A 9813-nucleotide genomic window follows, 5' to 3' on the forward strand; every position below is an offset into this window, starting at 1 on the left:
GGCACCAGGTCCGGCACGTCGCCCCTCTAAGCGTTCGGCTGGCGCATACCCCTTCGTGCCCCCCGCGAGGCGTAGGGGTGCTGCGCACAACGGGACCCGACACCGTGGCGTTCTGCTTCGGCATCTTCGGGAGAGCTGTTGGATCGCAAAGCGAGTACGTGGCTCGGCTCAGCAGGTAACAACTCATCCCTGTAACTGGCTGGCAGGAATCAGAAAGGGACAGATTAGTAAAGGGTAGAAGGGGTTGATATTAATTTCTGTCTTTTTTTCTTATTTTCTTTGCAAGAAGCTTTAAAGAAAAAATACATTTTGTCCCAGAAAGAGTGAAAGCCGCAGCTGCCTGCCTCCTCTGCCTCCGGAGCCGTGCGAAGACAGCAAGGACTGCAATAACCAGGGCTCCAGATGTACATGAGTCAGCCAGGGGTGCGGACACTGGTCTCACCAGCCCGGAGAGGACCCAGCCAGAGGCTGTGCTGGGACTGAAGCTGACTGAACGTGGGGAAATCCTGCCCCTAGACACCGACTTTGCAGCTTCAACCCCTTTTCTTACAGGCAAACCCTCTTACTGACCCATCACCTCGGGCAGGGCACCAAGCAGCTACTAACGGGTTTTGTAACTGCAGAGGAAGAGGGTGAGCAGAAGGGGACACGTGGAAGGGCTCTCGCACGCAAGCGCATTTCAAAGTAATGGGGTTAAAGCAACCTCTCCCTGCTGCAGGAAGGTGCTGGGCTGCAGCGCGACGGCTCCCTCCTCTGCGCTCTGGGCCTGCCCATGCAAACTTGAGAAACAGCCCTAAAACTGAATGCGCCCATTAGAAAAACGTGGTCAGAGCGGGATCTAACTCGTCTCGGGGCTGTCTTTAGCTTGTCAGCGCTGCAAAGCCCAGCGTGTAGTTGGTGCAGGGCTTTCTGTCGCCTTCAGCACCCCAAAGCACACAGGGGCAGGAGGGGCAGCTAAAGGACTTTGCTTTGACTCTGTCGCTGGGCTTTCCAGATCAGGACTGATGCTTTGATGTGTACTGCTAATTCCAGGCTCCTGAAAACAGCGTAATCAGGTTCCACAGAAATTTGCCTCTCCAGGCCAAGAAAACGAGCTTAAAGTCCGCTGCTGTCTCACAGAGAGCCCAGAAGGGTGTTTGCCTGGTGCTGTGGGCAAACGGATGTGTGCACATCCGTGAGCTGGCACTGGGCACGGGTACCAGCTGCAGAAGTGCCCGTTTCATTGCAGGAACCAGATTACAGCTGGCAGAAATGATGCAGCCAGGGAAACGGTGCCTGCTTGGACAGGAGCTGGTTTGGTGTGACATTTCTGTGGCTTGCACATGCTTGTCACAAGGTATATTTTTCTGACTCTTTCCCTTCCGTAAATAGAAAACCAAAAGTGCAACCTTGCTGTTGTTAAGACCTTCAGGAAGCAGGTAGACTGATAGTTTCCCACAGTGGGAACTGACATTTGAGAGACAAGTCCAGCTGACACCAGCTTCTTTTGGAAACGGTCACAGGTTGAAGACTTGGGCTTTCACTTTCTCCCTCGCTGTGCAACGTCCCTTCTCCCTGGAAGGCGCTTTCCCTTTGCAGGACATAACGGGGGGGTTGGTTAGCATCCCCCCTGTGACCTCCCTTTGACTTGCTGTCATGTGCACTAAAACTAGGACACGCAGCTTGAATGGTTGACCTTCCCAAACTACTCCCTTGGGATGAAAAGGCCATGGTGCATTGTGCCGGAGCAACGGCCCATGAGGAAGGGTCCTGCTAGGAAAGCGCCGAGGTCACTCCCAAATCCCAAGCAGAGTTACAAGGGGCTTAATTAAAGGACAGAGAGAAAAGAGACGCTGTATTCAGTGTGCCTGGAATCGGCTGGCTCTGATCCCATTAACCTTCCTCTCCCTGATGCCTGTGGACTGACACCAAAGGGCTCCAAAGTTACAGCAAGCTCTTGTCAGCCGAGGAATGGTTTTTCAGCAGGAGTAGGAAAGATACAGGATAAAAGCAAATTTGCTGAGCTGCTCATCAGGGCGCACAGCTTGGATGTCTCTGCAGAGGGCACGTGGAGGCCAGCAAGCGCCATCCACAGATTTCTGCTTCGGAGTGGTCTGAGCATGGAGCCTGCCCTGCTCCGGACATTCCGCTGGCTGCATTGCCACTGGCTGAACATTGGCACTGTTGGGCTGGGACTCCCTGGTTTAGGGCAAGAGGAGCCTTTTCTCACTGCAGCTGGCACTTAGAAAATTATCCTTGAGTATTTCAGGGTGGGAAATGCTTTCCCAGCTGCGGAAAGTAGAGTCCCTGTTGGAGAGGGCAAGGGATAACCCAAGCCTATATTCCCTAAACACCAAACCCCATGGTTTTGGTTTCTGTCTCTAAAATGAGGACTAAGCTGATTAAAATAACCACAGTCTGCCTATTTTTATGGGGTAAAGTAGCAATAAGCACGCCTTCTCCTGCAGCACATTCTGCTCCCAACCCCTGCAGACCAAGCACCGGGGACAACAGAGTCCTCCAGCATCTGTGGGAGAGCGGGGCCGGTCCTGCCCCTCTGCTGCCCTCTCCAGCCCCAAATATTGCCCCGCGGAGGAAGAGGTGAGGGCAAGTCAGACGCTAGCTAGAGCGGTTTGTGATCCCCAGCTGTGGGATGGGTAACTCACAGCCTGCAGGGAGGTCGAGCAGAGGCATCTGGGCAGATTTCATCCATCCACAGGGACAATGGGATCTGCTGGCAACGCACCGACCGCCATGGGAAGGATGTTCTGCGGGAGTGGGCTCGCCTGGGAAAGCCTGCCAAGAGGAGATGAGGGAGTGTTGGGACACACCGTGCTGTTTCAGCCTGGGCAGTCCCCAGAGCATCTTTCACTCTCTAGGCTTCCTTATGGTCCCAGACACAATTCAAGCACCCTGAGCATTTCCACAATGCAATTCACTTCCCCCCCCTCATTTTTCTGAAAGCCCCTGGATTTTCAGCCCAACTCAGCTGCTCCCTCATCAGCCCAATCCCTCCTCCAGCATCCCTCCTATTTAAGAAAGCTGCGGTTTGTTTTGCTCCAGCGGTACCTGGGGCCTGGTGCCGCCGTCCCATGGAAGATCAAACTCTCTGGCTCCAATCCCAGGAGGCACGTGGCAGAGATGAACCTGGTCTCTGAGCCTGGTCCGCTTCTGCCGAGGGCTCTGCAATGAGGGAGAGTCCCTGCTAAGTCCCTGCCACGATGGATTTGCTTATAGACATCACAGGACCCTGAGGGTTGAGGTAGAAAAGCCCCAAGAAGCAGCACCCGCTGCTGGGACCGGATGCCCGTGCTGCGTGGGACAGGGTGCCAGCACCCTGGGGTGCCTGGGGCCCTGCCATATGACCAACAGCTTGGTGCTGCGAGACTCCTTAGGGCCTGGGGCAAAGCTGGGGTCCTTTGCCATCAAGTTATTGGCAAATAACTTGGTGCTTGGTGAGGCTGAAGTCAGACTGGTCTCACCACAGCGACATAGTTCAGCTTTCACCTTTCCTGACTCAGTTCAGTACCGCTGGACCTCACTGCGCTCTGGAAGTCCCTGATATTTCTTTGACGTGCCACCTTCCCAACGACGGCTTTTGCAGATCCTTCTCTTACCTTGACCCGCAATCAGATACGGTGTCCACACTTCTCCCTCTTGCTAGCCCAAGCGCTCCTTTCACTCTAACACTGAGGACTTTGATGTTATGAAATCACAGTCTCTGTAAGTTCCCTTTTCAGCCTTGGGGAATGGGGAAATGCCTTGGGCGCTGAGGGGGACATTGCGGGGAAATCTGAACAGCTTCTGGAGGGATTAGGAATTTTCTGACCAGGAAAAGCTGCTTTTTTTTCAGTGCTGGGAGGTGCCTGGGTGCTTTTCTGGGCATCATGTGCTCAGCGGGCAGAGGGAGGGCAGCAGTTCACCAAGCACGTGCAAGGCAGGAGCTGCCCAGCAAAGGCAATCCTGCGCGCTGGGCATGTCTAACCAGCCACCTCCTTCTCCAGACTCCAGCCAGAGGGATGCAGGGGCTCCCGGGGCTCCCAGTCCTTCCCAGTTACTGTCTGCCCTGGACTCCTTTGCGGCAGGTGCCCTGCATCCAGCCTGCCAGGAAGAGCTGCTTTGCCGGTTGTTGCTCCAAAGCGTCCCAGTGCCACATCTCTGCTGAAGGGCGAGGAGGTCTCAGTGGGAACGCAGGCTCTGCCGGAGATGCTAATCCTTCTGGTGTGATTTCTAACGTTATGTCATCAGCTGCCTGGAACAGCCCCACACCGCCCAAGAAAAAAAGTGACCATCAGCACAACTAGACCCTACGACAGAGGATTTCAGACAAGAGGGTCAGGAAGGTCAGCAGTCCCCTAATCTCCCCTGAACGGGACACAAAGGCGGGCAAAGTGCAAGCCCACCTCGGTGCAGGTGGAGGAAGGTCTAGGGTTGCTATCTAGGAGAAGCTGCTTTCCAGCTGGGTGGCCCCAGCACGTACCGGGGCAGGACTTTGCACTCCCCGCTGTTGAACACCCTCCTCCCCGCTGGCCGTAGGTGCCGTGGCATGCACACCACCAGCACCCGCTACAGCTGGTGCGGGCTGAGCTTCGGGAGATGGACAGCAGGGACGCCCCACCACCCGGGTGGGGCATGGAGCACTGTCCCGCCATTGCCCAAGCTGTTCGATCCAAAGGCGGACCTGAGCGGGGCTAGGGCTTCCAAACCAAAATGGACTCATCCCCGGCACAAGGGGCTGACCCCTTCTCTGCTCTGCGCAGTGTCAGGCCCAGAAAGGAGAGGGGATATTGCCACCTTCTGGCAGTGGTTTTGCTTTTAAGGGCCACCACCTCCCCTTTGGGTCCCTGGAGAACCTGCTTTCACCACGCTCCTGCCTGCCGTGTTGGTGCTGGCAACTCGCACGTTGCGGCACGGCACTTTTTTGCCCTATGAACCATATTGCTTTCAGGCAAACTCCTCAAGGTGTGGATGGCACCTTAGCCTGGGAGCTGGAGGATCTCAGATGGGTTGCCATAGCCAGTACCTACCGGGTCGGATGGTGGCTGGGAAGGCGAGAGCACCTGGGGTCCCAGGGGTTTTAGGAAAAGCCGTGAGCAAGAGTCAGGAAAAGCTGCTGGAGAGCAGGAATGCAGAGAGGACACTTGTGAGGATGGTTTGGCAGGTGGAGGCATCTCGTAGCTTCGCAGATACTGGGAGTCGTGATCAGCATTGGGGCAGAGGGGCTTCATACCACCCTGTCCCCTGCTTTTGGGATGCGAGGTCACCGTGGGAGCTGGGCAAGGGCACGAGAAGCCAATGCCAGCACAGGGAACGGTGTCCAGCGATTTCTGACGCCAATCTCCGGCTCCAGGGCCCCGTCTCCTACAAAAGGTGATTTTTACCAATCCCTCTTCACAGAAAAGTTTTGCAATGACTGAGTAGTAGGAAGAAAAAAAAAAAAAAAAAGGCTTCCTTTTAAAGCAAAAGCAACCCTTCATTTGATGTCAATTCCTCTTCTTAGCTCAATCCTTGAAACAACCGTAGGGTAAGTGCTAAAAATACCCCTTCCCCTTCCGTGTCAGGCTCTCTTGGGGAAGAATGAGGGCAGGAGGGGATTCCCAGCCCAGGAGAAAGGCTTTCCTTCCCCAGCCTGCGAGCCACCACGGGGAGAAGGTGCAGCCGTGCTGCTGGGGATTCGTCTGCGGGCGCTGAGCAGGGGGAAAGACCTGGGGGGAGCAGGCGAGGAGCTGGGAGCGACGCTGGAAAACATCACCCCCTGAGTGCTTGCCTGCCTGGTGTGGGCTGCCCTGGGGACACAGCCAGGAGGGGAAAGCTCAAGGACGAGCTCACAGGAGGGCAAGGAGAAGACCTGCTGCTGGGTCAGGGCTTGCCTGCACACAGAGCTTGCTCCTGGCATAAGGCTAATTACTGGAGGAACATTAAATAGTTGTCCTGGATGGCCAAAGGTTTGTGTGTGCCACTAATAAGACTCCCGTGAATGGTTTGTGAGCTGCATAAGCACACGGGGACCCCTCCCCAGGTACCATCCCAGTTTGCAGCGGCTTGCGGCTTCCAGGCTCAGGAGAGGCGGCTTCACGCGAGGACCTTCCAGGGGTTCCCCTGCCGTCAAGGCGCCCCATGTCCCCTCAAGCCCCTGGCAACCTCGGCGCTCCCCCACCCCACGCTCACCTACCGACCGACCGCGTGAGAAGCCACATCCTTTTGCCTGGAGGCTGTGACAGCGCCGGGCTGCGGTGACGCAGGCGGCGGTGGCACGCTGTCATGGGGCACCGGCGTCTTGGCAAGGAGGCAGGTCACGCTCCCCGGCCAGCTCCCGCCAAATCCCAGAGGTTGCGGAGGGGATCGGGCGCCTGGGAGCATCCCGTCCCCTCCGGAGGCTGGGGATGCTGGTGAGGGCCGCCCTGGGTGCTAGGTGACCGTCCTGCTGCAGAGGGCTGCTTTCCTTTAGCGAAACCGTTTTCCTTCCTCTTTCCGATGTAGTGATGGAGTCAGTGACCTCACCACAGGATGGATACTGAGAAGCTGCCTGGGGGCGACGGGGACCTGCAAGGACTTGTTCCTGCCAGCTGATCCCCTCCAGAGCCACGTACGCACGGTGCTGCCTTCCAGCTTCACCTGGCCCTGTGGCTTCCCCGCGAGGCTGCTCCCACGCATCTACCTAGAGACATCGCAAAGCTGGGACTGGGGACCGTGGCTCTGCACCTGCTTGTGGGCTCAAGCTGGAAGGAGAAGAGCACCCGGTGACACTGCACGAGCTGCTGCGACCAGGGCTGCCTGCAGCCACGGCGGCGTCCCGTCGCAGGCAGCGCACGCCAAGGCAGCCCAGAGCAGGCTCTGCAGCACGTCCCGTCCTCAGGGCCCCGGGACAGCTGCGCTGGGGGGATCCAGCTGCAGAACATGTGTCGGCATCTGCGCTCCCCCCGCAGCAACCCCGGGACAGCCCGGGCAAGCGATGCTGCAGAAGGCGGTACAGGACGTCGCAAGGCAGCGGAGACGCTGGGAGCTGCGTTCCCCATCTGCTCCCTGCCAGAGTCTCCTCTGGCTGGAGGTCTGCATGCTGGAGAGGCGGTGGCAGGTCCCAGCCTGGCCGGAGCCCCACCAGAGAGGAAGAAAGTGTCATGAATAACACGCCCGACCTCACTAGCTAGGCTAGAAATAGCTGCCAGGGGAGTTTTGTTGAGTCACGCAGAAGAGGCTGTGGCAGTGAGTGATAATGGAAAGCAGCGGCGGCACAGCCCTACGAATGGGAGGGACACGTGGGCCGATGGCCCGGAGGTGACACATGGGGATGAGCCACTGCCACCAGCCTCCTGCCCCGTCCCAAAGCCGCAGAGCAAATGCTGCATTAGCGAGGAGCACGTAAAAGGCACCCTGCCACGGGGAGCCAGGCTATGGCAAGAGGACAGTGGTTTATGAGATCAACCACATTTGGGAATACATATTGCAGCAATATCAGAAAAAAAAAAAGAAAAGAAACGATACCTTCAGCAGCCGTTCTGCTGCTGTCTGTGCGCTGAAGTGGACTTACCCGAGCTCTGCCGTTGGGCGAAACCTGGGGCAGGAGCTGCGGGGAGGAAAACAGCGTTCACGGCTATGACGGTTTCACGCCTTGCAGCAGCCTAGAGCACGTTGTCTGGCGTCATCTTGGAGCAGAGTTGGGGAGATTTGGGCTAACCTGTGGTCCGTCTAAATGCAGAGGATGAGGAGTGTTCTTCCCGCTCTGCCGGGCAGGGGCGGCTCGAGGAGCGATATCCGCCAGCCAGCGACCAGGAAATTCTCCAGCTCTTGAAGCAGATGAAGCTCTGGCTCTCATCTCCATGGAGAGAAAGGGAAAAAGGAAAAAAAAAAAAAAAAAAAAAAGTCCTCTAATTCAAGTTAGTTGCAGACAAGGTAATTTCCACATGAGTTAGCAGAACAGCTAGCTGGAAATTTTTGATAAAATCTATTTTTCTTTGAAAATGCAGATCCACTGAAATGTGAAGGTTTTCCACTGGAAAGAATGAGTTTTGCTGGATTTCTCAACTGGTTCTCTAGAAAATTTGTAAATGGTCACAATATTTCAACCACCACTGCTCTTTTTCAGACCAAAATTTATACTCCTGGTGTCTTACAGCTCGACATGAAAACGCAACATTTTTGGCATCATCCCTTTATTTGTTTCGACGTCAATATCCTACAGATCTTTTACCCTCATTTTGGATCAAGAAAAAGCTTGAGATGCCAAGACATCCCTGGGATAAGGAAACCATTTCCCCTAAACTGTGGGAAGCTCAGGCTGAGGAGCAACGCAGCACCTCGGACGTACCCCTCCCAAAAACACCAGCAGCACCGCAGCCGGGTTTCTCTTGACCTCGCGGGTCACTCGTGCTGGTTGCTGCTGACACAAAGCCTGGTCACACCGCATCGTCCCCCGTGCCAGGACCGAAAGCTGAAAGCATGCTGCTTTCCCCGTCGCTGGGAGAAGGGGGCATTGCCCTCGGCGCTGACATGGATTTAGTTCTTCTCGTAGTACCGGTGAGACCACACCCTGCAATCCCGTTCTTCTTTGAATCGGGAAAGCATGCAGACACCAAGAAAGATAATAACCCGACACACCATTTCCCTGGCTCAGTTTCTGTACCTTCTCAACCCTTCTTTGGCCTCAGGGGTTCTCCAGGATTTCTTTTCTCTTTTAAAGCTTACGTCCCCCTCCCCTGGGCTCTGGCAGCCCCTCCGACCCTTAGCACAGCCAGCAGCTCTCTTCCACCCCTCTTACCCTAAGCTTTATGTGCCTTTGGGAGCCTTCCCTGCAGGGTGAAACCAGCACCAGGATCCTTTCTCGTATTTTTCGTACATGCTTTAGCAGATGCTCTAATCCCGGAAGAAAGCTTCGGGCATCAGCAGCCCGCTGTCCCCAAGCACCGTCGTCCCCGCATGGGTCAGCCACCAGCTGCTGCTGCTGGTCCGCGGGGACACGACACGGCCTGCCTCAACAGCGCTGGATAAGCACGGCTTGGGAGCACTCGGGAAGCCCGGAGCAGCGCCTGGCACCGACCGAGCGCCCGGCAGCCCACGGCGTCCCCGAGCACCCAGCGGTACGCGGCGTCCCGCCGGTCACCCGGCTCCACGTGGCTGCAAGGCTCCAGCCCCCCGCGAGCCTTAGAGGGAGGAGGATGCTGGTGGGTGAAGCAGCAGCACAAAGGGCAGGACATCTTATGGCGACACGCACGGAAAGTACAGCCTGGGAGGGGGTTTAAATGAGGAACAGAGGCCACACAAAATGTACCAGAAACACCCACCAAAGGCAACAGCAGCATTTTGGGCTGCAGCCAGGCAGCCCCAAAGAGCGTCCCTGCAATGTCACCGAGCGCCCAGGATAGGGAAGGAGGCTGGCACGGCGTTAGGGACGGGCTGAAGCCGGGCTGAGCTCACCCACCTGCTGTCACGGTGCTTCATGGGCACGCAGGAAAGCTCGTCCCTGCCCCAGGGAGCCCGGGTGCCACCTGAGGACGGGGGACCCTGCTGAGGAGAAGCACAGAAGTGGCCAAGGCGGGCGCAGCGGCTCGTGGCACGCTGTGCTTCAGGCCCAGAGCCCAGCTGGTTGCATCTCCCCGGTGACATTAGCTGGGTCCCACGCTGGAGCAGGGGACGGAGCCAGGGAATGCCGGGCCGGGAGAGGATGATGGCTTGCAGTGGCGGTGGGAGGGTGGCTGGCACACACCGGGATTTTGGCGAACGAGAGGGACACGGGAGCAGGAGCGAAAAGGGGAAGGGCGCGTGTGGAAGCAGGCGATCCAGCAAACAGCCGCCCTCGAGCGGGAGGCTGGGTTTTCACCAGCAGCGTGGGCTGCCTGC

This window comes from Pelecanus crispus, chromosome 13 (assembly GCF_030463565.1).
Source record: "Pelecanus crispus isolate bPelCri1 chromosome 13, bPelCri1.pri, whole genome shotgun sequence".
NCBI lineage: Eukaryota > Metazoa > Chordata > Aves > Pelecaniformes > Pelecanidae > Pelecanus > Pelecanus crispus.